The sequence below is a fragment of the Castor canadensis genome, chromosome 3, assembly GCF_047511655.1.
Source record: "Castor canadensis chromosome 3, mCasCan1.hap1v2, whole genome shotgun sequence".
Classification (NCBI taxonomy): Eukaryota; Metazoa; Chordata; class Mammalia; order Rodentia; family Castoridae; genus Castor; species Castor canadensis.
This window is the reverse complement of record NC_133388.1, coordinates 87185240-87201317: the sequence shown is the minus strand read 5'-3', so window position 1 is coordinate 87201317 and position 16078 is coordinate 87185240. Positions and strand designations below refer to the sequence as shown.

The 16078-nt window shown below is 38.9% G+C and overlaps 1 protein-coding gene and 1 long non-coding RNA gene across 14 annotated transcripts in view; one reads left to right on the top strand and one right to left on the bottom strand.

Annotated features, from left to right (window-relative positions):
• The window catches only part of LOC109697566 (uncharacterized), a 30632-nt gene extending 25101 nt beyond the window's left edge, over window positions 1-5531 (bottom strand). For 2 of the 13 annotated variants that reach the window (XR_012446231.1, XR_012446230.1), the window contains exon 1: window positions 2675-3280. This is a non-coding gene — a long non-coding RNA (uncharacterized lncRNA). Of the gene's footprint in view, window positions 1-804; window positions 906-1987; window positions 2327-2674; window positions 3282-5245 lie in introns of those variants that run through there. The other 11 variants (XR_012446226.1, XR_012446229.1, XR_012446236.1 and 8 more) reach the window with 11 other exon arrangements.
• Window positions 1-16078, top strand: part of LOC109697568 (M1-specific T cell receptor alpha chain-like) — a 685092-nt gene that overhangs the window by 572110 nt on the left and 96904 nt on the right. The window lies entirely within an intron of this gene.

Here is a 16078-nt window from a genome sequence, read left to right as displayed (position 1 = left end):
AAGAATGGGCCCAATACTTTCCCAGAATCCTCTATGTCTCAGCAAACTCTGCCCTACTGAAGGAAGCTGTGCACAGAGTCCCCATGATTCTTTCCTTGCACTGGCATCTGAAAAGACTGGCAGCCTCTGTTTATGTCTCTGGCATTTTCCCGCCCTCAATCCCCAGCACATAGTATCTGCCTGGGTTGACCCTTCTTGTATTGTTGCTCTATGGCAATGCATGGATTGCCATTTTGAGGTGATGTCTCTTATGATTCTTATCAATACCTTCTCTTGTCCAGAGGTACAATCAACTTTTGGGGGAGTATGAGAAATATCGGGGAGTCCTAGTGATCACCTGCAAGGCCTTTGGTTTAAGTTTGGATTCTTCTATATAAACTGGTACCACCAGTGTCCAAACTTAATCCTTTGGAGGTTATTAAGTATTTTCATGGTCAGTTGTGATCACCAGGAACAAGGTCAACAATCAGTTGTATTTACCAACCAACAGACTGAAACAGTAGATCTCACCTGTGTAGTATTTTGCTTTTTTAACTGGGAGCCTAGAGAAGGTCAGGGGGCTGAAATCTCCCTGGTAGGCAGAGCAAAAAGAGAATCTGCACAGGTGATCACTGATCTTTCTCCCCCTCCCAGTTACACCTCCACCCTGGTCATACTTGGTTTATGCTGTCGTTCTCAGAGACTCCACTTGAGTCTTTTGAATTTCCCTCATCTTTTTCTTTCCAACTTACTGCATCCAGAGCTAATTGGGCCAAAGAGTGAAGAGAAATGTGATGAGGACCAAAGTGATCAATCCTGACTTACCCTTCCTACTGTAGTCCTATTGGCCAGGAATGTCTAACTCATACCTGCCTTGTAGGTGGGGCTGACTGTCCATCATGACTGCTTTTCTTAGTCACTGCATTCTAGGACATTGGAGGAAATAAACAGAAATCATGCCAGGATGAAAGAAAGATGAGAGTGGGATCTTCCCTGAGTTCCAGGTAGTACGTCTTATAATCTCTCCCATGTTTTCAGATCCATGAAACATGTCTGATTATCTTAATTAAAGGTCTTATGGCATAATTTAAATAAGTGTATTTTCCTCTCTTAAATAAATTGACAATATAGTGCAGATAGCAAAATAATACACAAAAAATAAATAGACTTAATCATTACCAAAAATATTAATTTGTGTTGGACTTAAAAACAATAATCTGAACATTTTCCCTAACCTTGATAAGGCCATTTCACCTATTTGAACATGAACATATTTAAAAGTTTGAACTATAAACTGCATGTGAGTTCTTTTAGTAGTGAAAAGAATTGGACTAGTTGTAGGACCTTAAAGAAGGTTATTTAACTTCTCTAAACCTCAATTCTTACCCCTTGTCCATAAAATAGGAATAATTCCACAGAGTTATTACAAGGTTTAAACTAAGTAACTGCTAGTAAGCACCTGACACACCTGAATGATAAGTATACCAAAGGTGCTCAGTAATGTTAATTTTCTGTTCCTCTCAACACTTAACTATCTGTGAGTGGTTTTTACCCAGAAGAAAAAAGACTGAAGGTATAGGGATGGGAGTGGTCATTGTCTATGACCACTGGCCTTTTTCCAAACCAAAAAACCAAATGTTCTGCCAGCACATCTTTCATAAAAATATCTCATCAGGAGTGCTCTTCCCATACTACCTCTCTTAATTTTTTCCCTACACTCATGATAATGAAAGCCCCAAAGGCAAGGTCATCACTGGGAGGGTCTATGTTCTCAATAAGATGCTGGTCCTCACTGCCCTTTGTCTGTACCAGATGAAGGTGTCTCCACCAGAAGTAACAGGGAGAATGAATTTTTCATACTGAACTTTTTTCCAGCAAACTTGGTTCAGATGTCTGGGACAAGAGGCAGGCAAGGCAGGGGAGTTCCTCAATTTTCAGAAAGCTCCCATCTTAGGATGGTGAGACCTTTTCTCATCCTTAAGAAAAAGCTATAATGTTAGTTACTAACCTGTGAAGGGACATCTGACCATCCTCCGGTTGTCCATGCTGTCTACATGGGGTTTATTTTCACAGAAATAATTGACCAAACTGCCAAGTTCATCTAAATGAACCCCAAGGATAAATATCCTCATTCCAGTCCTCTGGTTTCTTCATTAAAGAATTACAGGGACCTTGTCCAAGGAGGCTTTGGGGAGGAGAGTGGAGTCAGGGAATGACAACCACTGTCTTGCCAGAAAGGCATGTCCTGATGTGGACAATAGTGAAGAGTATCTGTGCCAAATCATACTCTGGAAAGAAGCTATCTGAAACCCAAGGAAACTTCCACCGACGAGGGAGAGCTAGCAGCCTGTTGAAAAAGAAAATCATTTGGGAGTCAGACTCTTACTCCTAACTTTTTGTGAGACTTTGGACAAGTCAGTTAACTATCTGAGACTCAGTTTAAAGGGTTTATTCCAGATTATCGCTAGGGTTCCCTCAGCACTAAACTATTCCTATCTCTGCCTAGAAGGAGGAAGACTTAGCTATGGGAGAAAGGGGATCAAATTTGACAGATTCACAAGATTTGGGTAGCAGAGATCCCTGCCGTCTGATTCCTTTATGTGACCCAGTAAGGATAAAATCAAAAAGGAAATAAGTGAAATACACTCTTAATTAATCAAAGGGGATTAAAAGTCATTGCTAACCTCACACCTACCTTGCATCACCTTCAGCTCATCTCCCTCGGGACACTCTTCCTCTTCTTTAATGCCTCCTCGTGATTCTCAAAAACTGTGATCACTCAAGGTTGAAGCTTTTAATCTCTCATGTATAAAAGGATATGCAAATAGAGTTCAGTTTCCTGTTGAATCTCTGCCAAGGTCTTAGCCTGGCAGTTCTGGGAAAGGAGCCAAAGACCTCATATTTCTTGACTGTTAACATTCTCCCATCTGTGCTCAAGTCAGCAGCCTGGTCTTCAGGCTGTGGCTTGTCTCTGTTCTCATGCTTTCCAAAGTCTTCTGAAGGAATCCTTTAGAATGTTCCTGCAAGAAAGTAAGGTACACCTGGCTCCTGAGTAACCAGACAGTACATTATCTGATTATAGTTGAAAGCAGAAAGAAAAGAAAACCAGAAAGTGTATATTCCTATATTATGGCCTCAGAATTCAATCTTGTAAGCTACTTAAGGTTCTGGTATTAATTAGGTTTTAGGTGAGACTTGCAATAAGTCATCTGTGCCTCCTGTGTCACACCTACAGAGTAAAAGAGACAAGGTCCTCGGGTCCAATAATAGCCCTGTGCAGCATTCAAAAACAAAATGCCTGAGAACACAAGACATCTCAAGGTGTCTCTGAGCAGGAGGCTCTACTAAATAACAGAATCAAGGACCAGCTTAATCATCCCCTGTCTCCCTGATTGAACTCACACAAAACAGCAGCTGCCATAAGTATACTGAAAGGTTCCCAATATTCTGATGGAGAATTATATGTTCCAAGCTATGTTAAGTCTGACCATTTATGGAATTTTCACTTTCCCTGAAAGTGCTGTTATTTGCACTTGTCAATGTTTCCTTCTGAAGCTAGCTCCCAACAGGGCTTGCCTTGTACTCTCATTTCCATTATAAGGTCAATGTACAAGTTAAATTTTTGAATTTCTTCAGAAACCTCTATGGAGCGATTTCCTCTTTCGTTTCTCTTATCCCAGGCAAACTAGACTACCTTGTGACAGAAGAACATCAGTAAAAAGTATCCTATATGTTATTGTTCCAAACCCTATCATTTTCTTGTTGTTTTCTGCAGCATTTATTCCTAATATCTCTCTCTCTATTCTTGATCCTTGGATCTTCACTTTTTAAAGTAAACTTGGTCTTCTTACCAGCTGCCTGACAACAGATGTAGCTTCATTATGAGGCACCAGAGCCCCAGAATGTCCACATCCTGTGGTTCCCTGTACCCCGAATACCCCATATTTGAGTTCCTGCCAATTCAGAGAACAAAAGCTGCTGGCTTTGGGCCAATTCACAACAGATGTGAGTCACAACTTCCAACTACCCAGGAAGGATCCACCATAGTGAGGCATGAGAATTGGCTTCTTAGAAATTCCCATACCTGTGATCCATCAGTCATCTAACACCTGCTCAAAGAGAGAGAATGGTAGACTTTCTACAGAGCATCACTAAGCATTTAATTCATTCTATTGGGAATGAGAAGATTTAAGAGGGCTGAGGTAGATGAGAGAATTATTGGAAAGTAGGTACTACAACTTTACATGTACTTAAGGAAAATCTGAAGATCTGTTTCTAACCTTGACATATACCTTCCTACGTCCATTGCAGTCCCTGAGTCCCACATTCAATAAACATTCAAAGCCATGAGCAGCAGGGCTTGGCCTCTCTGCATTTAGGTCCATGGGGGTGAGGATTCTGGTGGTCAGAATACCATTGCTAGCTTGTGCAGGCCTTGCAAGGGTGTCCTTGTGTTTCAGTTGTCTATAAAACACTGTACTCTGGCTATCCCTAAGTCTGTAGACTTTTTTTTTTTTACACTTCAAGAAAACAGTCCTTGCTGTGTACTGCTTACTTAGTAGAGCTAAGGAAGATAGGAAAGAAGAGGACAAAATACAAGGAGAGAAACACAAAGATATTGGTACCAGGGAAAAATATTCTTGCAGACTCAGAGTACTTCTCATTTGAATTGTTATTAACCTGACTTCCCCAGAAAATGTCAAGGTCAATATTAGAATGTGCATTTTCTTAGGGGCTCTGAAAGAAAATATAAGAATTCAAAGAGTGCTACTGCCAAAAAAAAAAAAAAAAAAAGTACTTAGTTGTGGCCAAAATAATCCAAAGCCTTGGCAATGGGTAAGAAAGAAAGGCTGCAAGCTGCCAGGCCTCTGTAAACTATAAAGGCGCCCATCTGTGGTTCCCCATTCTCATCCTTTTGTGTCCTTTTCCTGGACCTTCCTCCTAATCATCTCCCTCTTATGATTTCATTCTATTCCCTTCAAAGCCCAATCACAAGAAATTACCCGAAACCAATTTGCAGTAATAAGTGAGTAATGAAAATAAGGGAAGGCTTTTTAACTTTCCTGACATGTGGAGACAAGGAGCATTATATTTTACAAGACATAATAAACTAAGACTGAAGCAACTATGACAGAATTTTCAAACCTTAAAACATTGTCCAAAATGAAAGATGGAAGGCTATTCTCTCTTTGGATTGTGCACAGAGAGTCCGGAGACTCCCACGTCCAGGAAAAGGGCAACCGGATCATCCAGCCAGAAAACAAACCTGACCATGGAGAAGGGCATTGCAGCAGAGGGCAGAGTTAGGGCCACTGGACAGCATCAGCAACAAAACAGGCATCCTTGTCGGTGAGTTCCTGGATGGCCTCACTGGGAACATAGCTACATCGATTGGGAGCTAAACTCAATGCTCTTTTAGTCTGTCGAATTCACTACAGATGTCAACATCAAAAGAAAATCAAGAGTCAGTAACCAACTACATTGATCATTTTGGTATTATTTCTCTGCAATGTACATTTCTTTCAATGTACAGACTATCCCATAGTCTGCAAATGTAATCATACTTCATTCGAACACTTGTATCCTTTTTAACATTATATAATCAATTTTCTATGCTATTGGATACTTTCCTAATCTGTGTTTTTAACAACCTACATCAATATTGTATCTAGGGACATACTACATTTTATTTGGTTTCCTAAGGCTGAGCATCTAGGGAGCTTCTATATTTTTCCCATTATAAAAAATTTGCATTGATGAATGTATCTATACTTACAACTTTTTCATGTTTAAAATTGTAACATATATAAAAGGAAATTATATTTATTATCTACATAATTATTATAACATATTGTGCATGCATTATATAAAATGAAGTAAGCAAGCCAGATTTTTCTCAATTAGAAGATTCAAAACTGAGGGTCTTGGCAAACTTAGATACATAACCCTTAGGGTTGTAGATGAAATTATCAAATTTCACATTAAATTTTAAAGTGTTCATTTGATTACACACATATTTATAAAACAATATATGAATTTTTAATCACCCCCTTTTTCCATTCTAATAACTTTATTCAAATTCTTCACAAGTATCTCAATGTATTTGTCATGACTAGAGGCATATTTTTAATTCTCAAACATTTTTCCAGAGTATATCAAACTCTATTTTGTTTAAGTTGTTTAAAGTACAGCATATTATCAACTCATATGTAAACTTATCACACTACCCATTTTGGGGCACTATTCAAATAACATTAACACTACCATATTGAGATTATCCTATAAGTGAACTGTAAGTGAATGTTCTTGACCTCAACAATAACACATTTACTTTAAAATACTTGTTTAAACAATATCAAACACTTTGTAATTTTGAAGGTATTGGGACACACAATAGCTGTAAGTTTTGGTTAAACTACTTAGTCATCTTTTCAATCAGCAACCATGAACCGGCATCATTTGAGGTCATCCCAAGTTAGGGTATATTCACTCAACTGTGCATCACCATTCAAAATAAAATATTTGAGTATAAGCATTGCAATATTACTTTTGTAATTTATGTAAAGAATTAAATATGACTCCCTCTTCCCGGAGGATAATAAACCTCACTTTATATTCAAACAGGTATAGTACTTTCTCATAGTAAATTCCCCAAAGTAGAAATGTTTGTTGAAACTACGGAAATATTTTTACCCTTTTGATATTAACTAATTACCTTCTAATAAAACAATGTATGTGATTACTAACATGTTGCCAGCATTAAGAACATCACCTTTTCTAGAAAAAGCATTGTTTGAATATCTGTCCATAAAACTGTTTTGTTAATGCTTTATTTACATTTTTATTCTAGAGGGTTAAAATGTGTTTTCAAGTTTGTTAACCAAGGATTAACTTTCTTCATTTGCCCACTTTTCATCCATTTATTTATTAGAGTCTCAGTGTTTTACTTATTGGTTTGTGTGACTGTAATGACTTTGTACATTTGAATTTTAAAGCACTAAACCACAATAACAGCCTTGGTAAAGGGAGATTTCTGCGTATTGTAGATGGCAGAGGGTGGTGATGGCAAAATGCCAAGGAAGAGAGAACAGGAGGAAGAGGTTTTTTGTAGAGCTCTGTTTCACTGTGTTTACAGCTACACGGAGGCTGAAACATATAGAGCCTTTGTTCAAAAACCCCCAGCTGTGATCCACTATGTATGCCTCAGCACTAGGGAGAGCCCATTGAGTGTCAGGGAGAAATGATAGATGAGCTTTACTGCCCCCATACTCCCGCCCCTCTTTGGTTGTTTACTCCTTATCATCTATTGCAATAGTTTCAGAATAGGAATGAGTGTCACCAAAGTCCTCAGCAATAAATAATACCAACCATACACTTCAACATTAATGACCTATGGCATTGTAAAGCAGAATGTCAGGGATTACTAAAGGGAAGTGACACTAGTGTGAACCAAAAAGTTAAATCCACGTATGTGTAACTTACATCATTTCTTCTTTCAAAAAGCTTACTGCCTGTACAAAACAACACAAGTGCTCAAAAAAACAGTTGTTGTTAAGGGAATTCCACCTCACTGGAGTATGACATGTTTACAGAGTCCCAACTTTCTAAAATAATGCATTTCTTTGTCTGTGTGTGTGTGTGTGTGTGTGTGTGAGAGAGAGAGAGAGAGAGAGAGAGAGACTGGGGTTTGAACTCAGGGCTTCACACTTGCTAGGCAGGCACTCTACCACTTGAGCCACTCCTCCAGCCCTAAATAATGTATTTCTAAGGGCCATAACTGGAAACAGGTCCACAAGGTGAAATTTGATATTGAATTCCCAATCCCAACAGTTCCTGTGCCTTGTTCTGAGGAGAACATTGCCAAATGAAGAAGCAATAGTGTCAAGAAGGTAGCTGGGCAGGACAAATGGCCCCATGAGTTGAAAAATGCAGGCTCTTCAGGTGTAAAACCTGAGCTGTTAGGAAATCACAGGTGAATGAACAGGTGGTAGGAGGGGAAATTTTTGTTAGGTGGAGTGAGCTGAAAGAACTTTTGTAGGAAACAAGTCTTGACCTGGGCCTTGCAGATTGTAAACGAGATAGCACAGCTGGGAATATTATTTTGGAATCAAGGGATCTTCCTCTCTGACTAAGGCCACTAAGCCATTACCTCATTCCAGAGCAAAAACACAACTTATCTCCACCCACTTGAACTTGCATTTTTGAAAGATATTTCTTGGGGTCTAAGCAATAATTCTGTTCACTTCAGAGTATCAATCAATGCTAACACCATAGATGTGAGAGCTTTACAAGACCTGGGTTCTTCTTGACTCTTTTTTTTTTTTTTTGTGGTACTGGAGTTTGAACTCAGGGCCTACGCCTTGAGTCACTCCTCCAGTCCTTCTTAGTGATGGGGTTTTTTCGAGATAGGGTCTTGCAAACTATTTGACCACAATCCTCATGATCTCTGCCTCCAGAATAGCTAGGATTACAGGCATGAGCCACCAGCACCCGGCTCTCCTTGACTCTTATTGACCCTGCATGAGCTTGATCCAAGGGCACAGGAATTAATCTCTTTGTCAGGAGATTACAATCACCAGTTGAAACTCCAAATGCAATTGCTCTTTTTCAGTCTAGAAAAGCAAAAGCAATGCACAAGGGAAAAAAAACTACACCTAGGCCTCCTTCATAGGTTCTCCAAAAGACCTTGGTAAATAACCTAAAGCATAGAACACATCAACCCAATCAAAACAAATCAAAGGAGCCATTTTCAGAGAATACGAACAGGTCACAGAAATAACACTTTTAAGGGAATTCTCATTTTTAGTGCAGAATTGGAACATAGCATCAATCTTTAGATTACTTATTTAATAAAAGAACCAGCACCATGCTATTTGGACTTTCTGCCTCTAAAACTGTGGGCTAAATAATTCTTTGCTTTATGAAGTTCCCATTTTTGAACACAGAGTGATGAGTTCCTAATATTTCCTTCTGTGTAGTAGACTGTAGGCATTCACAGTTACAGAACAAAATATGACAAGCTTCCCATTTCTTTAATCCAAAGAAACCATGCAGAAAATGATATTCTAAGCCAAAAACAAAAAGGATTAAAACATTTTAGAGTCTTATTGTTAGTTGCAATGGGAATGTGTAACCTTACCAAAAAAAATTGTCTGTCACCATTCCTTATCTTCATGTTCAGTGTTACCCTCATCAAGCCATTACGTTCATCTTGACATTATTTGGTACACAGTGCACCTCCCTTAATGGTATTCTTGATGAAAATAAATAGCTTAAAACTAAGCAGGGTTTATTTCTCTAACAGGTGATAAGAGAAGTAGAAGAATCGGTTAAAGGATTCCACAAAGAAATGAATGGACAATTCCAGAAGGTGAATGCTGTTTTGAATATGGCCTGAGCACATCCCCAAGGGTTCGTGTGTTGGGATCTTCACCCTCAGTATGGTAATGTTGGGAGATAGTGTGCATCTTTAAGAAGTGGAGCCCAGTGGCAAATAATTAGGTTATTGAAGCCCTGCCTTCAGGAAGGAATCAATGTGGTTTTCATGGGACCCTGGTTAGTTCTTGCAAGAAGGTTGTTATCAAAGCACAAGCCCTGGCTCCTTCTTGGTCTCCTCTGGCGTTCTGTCTCATCACGTGATCTCTCCTTCATACAAGCTCTTCTGCCATTTGCCATTTGCCATGATGTGACACAAACGGCCCTCACAGAACCAGCACCATGCCATTTGGACTTTCTGCCTCTAAAACTGTGAACTAAATAAATCTCTTTGCTTTATAAAGTTCCCAGACTTGGGTATTTCATTGTGGTAAAGTTAAATGAACAAATACAGTGAAGTGTTCTACAAGACAACGGTCCTTCCAACAATCAATGTCATGAAAAGAAAAAAAAAAGCACAGGAGAAAGGAATCCATGAGAACAGTTTAAAAATGAAATTAAAGAGACTTAAAATATGTAACCACTTTGCCAATTGAAATACATTGTCTTTAAATGGATCTTCATTTTTAAAAAACCGTCTGTAAAAAATATTTTGGGGAGAATCGGGCAAATTTGACAATAGGCTGGCTTTTAAATGATTTTAGGGAGTTTTTATTAATTTTGTTGGTGGGAATTAAAATTGTAGTTAGAAAAATATTTCTGTTTTTTAATGCATATATGTTGAAGTATTTATGAGTGAATTATGATAATTATAATTTATTTTTAAATATTTGTGCAAAATAAATAGAAAATATAGCAAATATTAATAAATATTTAATCTAGATGATCATTCTACAGATATTTACTCCACTAATTTCTTTTTTGGATATTTCAAAATTTTTATAATAAAATGTTTTCTTAAATTCTCATTTTAAGTGGCCTAAGTCTACAGAAAACTTAATAAAAAAATGACATAAAATGTTTCTTGAAAATTCACATGCTTTCTTAAAGAATACAGCTCTGCTCAAAGAATTTCCTGAATCTGTAGGATTAGAACAAATTGAAACGGAATGTTCACATGACATATTTCTAACACAATAATGAACTCTTGTCACTCACAACACAGTATGACAGCATGTGTGAATAAGAAAGTAATTGATGATAATGCTACACATCTTTGATTCCTATGATGCTTTTTCAAGACATAACCATAACTAGGGTGTCTTAAAATCATTGACTTTCAAGACCTGAGATAAAGATAATAGCTCAAAATCCAGTCGTGGGTTCACTTGTGGTAGAAGCTGGGGTGGGAGGCCTTCCAGACTTGTACAGCACCAATGCACTCCACCCAGCTGACGGTCAAGTTTACTTCTTCAGGTGTGCAGGCAGCATAGAAATGCTAAGAGAAGGTTTGACAAAACCAATGTGTGTCCAAATCCCCCACAAGAGGATAACTAACTAGGTTTTCACCATTCTTACAGACTTATATGGGTCTCGTAGCTCCTTTGAATTCATATTCAGCTGCTAAGTGTATTATTTGCCCCATTAACCATATAAGCCACATTGGTTCATTCTTCCTCTTTATGGTTTTGCAAAGTACTCAAGTTTCAGTTATAATTGCCTGTCACTTAAGTAAGTGACATTTTTAGTGAAAATATTGAAGTATTGCCACAGAAATGTAGAGCATACTGCAGATGATGTATTCAGACTCAGATTATCACTGAGAACTCTTTCATCACCAAAAGCAGTCATCACAGACCCAGTGCCTGGCCCCTAGCATACCACCAGGGAAATCAAATCAGGTAGATACATGTACATTCATGGTCCTTAACCAACATGCGGTTCAATTTTATCATTTCTACGGAACTGGAGAGCTGTCACTCAAAATGACTTCTGATCTCTTGCATCATTGAGCTTTGTATGTGACGCAAGTGATCTGTGGATCGCTAGCAAGCAGGTAGCATGTGGTGAAGCAGTAGAGGTAGACAGAAGTATCTCTGCATCTTTGGCAGCACAAAGAACATAGAATTAAGGCAGTAGTTCTCCAAGTATGGCCCATGAACCTCTAGGGGAGTCCCAAGACCTTTTCAGGGAGTCCATAAAGTCAGCTATTTTCTTAAGAACACCAAAACATGAGTGTGCAAAAGAAATAGTGGGTAAGGCTTCTGCTGCCTTAGTATAAACTAATGCAGTCCATCAGTGAGTGCATCAGTCCTGTGTTGACCCTATTATATTCTTCACTGCCACATAGTTGCAGGAAGAAGAAAACAGTTTCAATAAAAATGTTATTAACTTCTGGAAGAATGGCTCAAGTGGTAGAGTGCCTGCATAGCAAGTGTGAGGCCCTGAGTTCAAACCCCAGCACCACCAAAAGAAATATTATTAACTATATTAGTTTACTAGGGCTCTTCTCTCTCTCTCTCTCTCTAAATCTGTGTGTTTTGGTGTGTCGCACGGTTATAAATTAGGGCCCTGCATTAGTCTGCTCAGGCTGCTATAATAGAATACCATAGACAGGGTGGTTATAACAACAGAAATTTATTTTCTTACTATTCTAGAGACTAAAAGTCTAAGATCAAGGTGTTGGCAGGGTTGATTTATTCTGAGGCTTCTCACCTTGATTTGCAGATAGTTTCTTGCTCTGTCCACACATGGTCTTTCCTCTGTGTCTACACATTCCTGGGGTCTTATCTCTTTGTATGTCCACATCGTCTCCTCTTATATGGACACCAGTCACATTAGGTTAGGGCTTACCCTAACGGCCTCATTTTAACTTAACCTTTGTAAAGGCCCTACCTCCAAATACAGTCACATTCTGAAGTTAGGACTTCAACATATGAATGGGATAGGTGTGAACACCACACATCCTATAACACTGATGAATCAATGAAACCATTACTTTTATTAGATCTCAACCCTTGATTATGTCCTTTTAGTACTCTGTGTGATGAAATTGGAAGTACATATAAAGAGCTTTTGAAACATCTCAAATTATATCACTGGATTGATTGTTATATCAAGGAGAAACATTTTTGAGTTGTCTGAGTTGTAAGCTGAACTAGCTACATTCTCCATGAAACACCATTCTTATTTGAAAGATTGATGACCAACAACTGTAGCTCTTCAGACTCAGGCATCTTCTTGAAAATGAATAAACTGATCTGGTCACATCAAGAAAAATAACTAATAGTTGTAGCTGATGATAAAAATCTAAGCTTTCAGGCAAAAATTAGGAGTTTTAGAAAATTTATATTTGCCACTATAAGTTAGATGGCTTCCCGATATTTAAACACTTTTCTGATTTAAAGATAGTGATGGTGGTGACATTACCTACTGTGATATTTCGATATTACATAATAAAATGTGTCAGCCTGTGGAAACTAGTTAACTCAATGAAACAAATGAGAAATGATCAGTGGACAATGTTACAAAACCATGCATGGGTGACAATTCCACCCAAACTTCAAGAGGCCAGTGTCTAATGTGACAGAACATGGTAAAATCATTAGCGTGGCTTCAGGTACCATATCGCAACTAACTTCTTGTCAAATTTTTGTGTAGTATCAAGACTACAAGCTGGGCACTGGTGGCTCACACCTGTCATCCTAGCTACTTGAGAGGCTGAGATCAGAAGGATTATGGTTCCAGGCCAATTCAGGCAAACAGTTCATGGGACCCCCATCTCAAGCAATAGCTGGGCATGGTAGCATGCACCCGTCATCCCAGCTACAGCAGTGTGCATAAAATAGGAGACTCATGGTCCAGGCCAGCCTGGACAAAAAACAAGAACCTGTCTCAGAAATAACCATAGCAAAAAGGAGTAGAGGCATGGCTCAAGAGGTAAAATGCATGCCTAGCACATGGGAAGCCCTGAGTTCAAACCCCAGCTCTGCCAATAAATAAATAAACTGCACTATCCATTATTTTTAGGAAGGATGTTAAGACACCCCTTTTTAAACTATGTATATCTATATAAGGTCAAATTTTTCTCAAACATTTCAACCAAACCAACAAATTGCAATCGAATGCACAAACACACATGAAAATCCAGCTGTCTTCTGATAAGCCAGCTCTTCCCTGACGGATGTCTGAAGACTATGATCAAATATCCCTAGTATCTTCCTTCCTTTGAGCTACACTCCCTCCATGTTTTTTCGGCTGTTCCTTCCTAGACATGGTTTGAATTCTTTTAAACAGTATGTTCCTCCATTAAATATACTGCAGTTTGTCTACAATCCTCAAACTATAAATGTTAATACCAGGAGCAGGGGACAGTGACAAATAACACTGGTTTAAAGTCTATAATCCCAAATATTTCAAGACAATTGTCTGTCCAATCCAATTTCATTTTTTGGCTTGGTATCCCATAAATTTGCTCCAGTATCTCTGAATTTCCAAGCACAAAGCCTGATGCCCAGCGTAACTGCACAGTGCCATGGTAAATCCAGTCCCCGCACGATGTCTCTTCCTGGCACTGAGAACTGCCTATCCTCCTTCCAGGAAAAGCTTAACTTCAGGATACATGCACCCTGTGACTGCCCCTCCCCTTTCCCTCAGAAGAGCATCTCATGTAACAGTGAAAAACCGCAGGGAAAAAGCAAAGGCCAAGTTGCTCAGACTACCCTAGGAATGGGTATCTGTTGGAGACCATGTGGTGTAATGAATATCAGAAGTTCACGAACTTACAGCCAGATTACTTGGAAGACTGAGTATCTGGACATGGGATGTGATACTGAAAACAGTATTCTCCCAGCATTGTTCTAAGAATCATGAATTCCTTGCACGCATGATTGTCCTAGCATTCAATAGTGTTACGTGCTATTTTTCAGAGCACAGAAGTTTAAAAACATACCCGATTTTACCCAGAAGTTAACTATTAAACCACATATGCTTCATGATCAATAACTATACACAGCAACTCAATAAATACTGAGGGAGTGGACACTCTGGGTCTGAGTCCTTTCTCAGATCCCCAGCTTCCCCAAATTTCATGCAGACTCCGAGTCTTTCTTTTCAATGCACACTCCCTCCCATTTCTCTCTAGGTCCATGGCAGATATCATCCAGAGAAGATCAAGTAGGTGACTGAAATACCTTCAAATCATAAATGCCTGAAGAAAAGATCAAATAAGTCTGTGTATTTGCCAAGTGCATTAAAGTGATCATTGTTCTGGGATATAGATACCTGATTTCTTGTATATTCTTTTGAAATTGGGTACCCTGGCCAAGTTGTAAGGCCCCTCTGGATCTTTCTAGATTCTCTCATCTGAATATGATCCTTTTGATGTCTCCCACCTATGACATTCTAGGATTCCTTTGCAGAGGCACAATTGATCTTTGATTGCCCATGTTAGTGGAAGAGAATGTGACTTGAGTACTCCAAATATGTAGACAATGTGAAGCTCATTTTTATTTGGCTTTAGAATATGTTACACGGGGTGGAGCAAATCACAACAAATTAATCTTCCCAGTGATCCCTAACCCAGGCTAATGTTAAAAATCACTTTGTTTAAATTAGAGAGAAGAGCAAAATAGTTTCTGCTGGGTATTGAGGGAGTCTGGGGGAGAGGGAGGGGACAGGGTGGGTGGTAAGGGAGGGGATGGGGGCAGGGGGGAGAAATGACCCAAGCATTGTATGCACATATGAATAATAAAACAATAAAAATTAAATTAAAAAAATCACTTTGTTTACAACTAATGGTGCCATGCACCACTAAACATATATAAGGTAGTACACAATACTGCAGGCCTAGAGTCAGAGAGTAAGGAAGGAACTAGGAGTTCAGAAAACATGAGACAATCTGGCCATAGCGATGTCACTCCCTAACTTGTCCTTTCTGATCCTGAAATACCACATCCCTATGAAGGATTCAGACACTTTCACTCACTGAGTCAGGCCTTGTGCCAGCACAGGGTTTACAGAGATAACAAAGAAAAATCCCTTCTCTCAGGCCCCTCTACCTAATGAAGGAGAGATTTTAAAAGGGTTTTTAATTCAGTGATACAAATAAGCACTGAATATCACAAAAATTCCGGGAAGGGTAAGCACCTAACCTAATCCCATTTACAGTACTAGGGATTAAATTCAGGGGTTTGTGCTTGAGTCATGCCTCCAGTCCCAATCTTGGGTAGTCTTTTGGGGACATCAACAGGGACATCAACAGCTAAGCTAAGACCCAGGGCCAACTGGGGACAGAAGAAGGAAAGGGCATTTCAGGCAAAAGGTATGAAAGAACATGCAACATTCAGAAAGAGAGTAGTTCAATGGGAACGAGACCTTATGTTTCATACTGGTTTATCCTGAAGATAGAGGAGAACCACCAAAAATTTTAAGCCTGCAATTTCATAATTATTGGAGTATAGAATTGAAAGCATGTCAAGATTAAACTTCCAAGACTCACCATATGGTAGTAGTCAGCTATTTCTGTTACCATACAAAATAAGTAACCCCAAATTTCAGTTACTTAATATTTTGCTTTTGTTTATTGGTTCACAGACATTCTGGGGTTGGCTTCAACGTGTGGGTTGAGTTACATCCATTCTATGTGCCTTTTTTCTAGGACCCAGGTTGAAGCAGCAATGACTCCCTAAAGCATACTTATCTTAGAAGTGGTAGTAATCCATGATAGAACATGTCTTGGAGCCTCAGCTTGGAGCTGAAACACTGTTACTTACATCCATAGTCT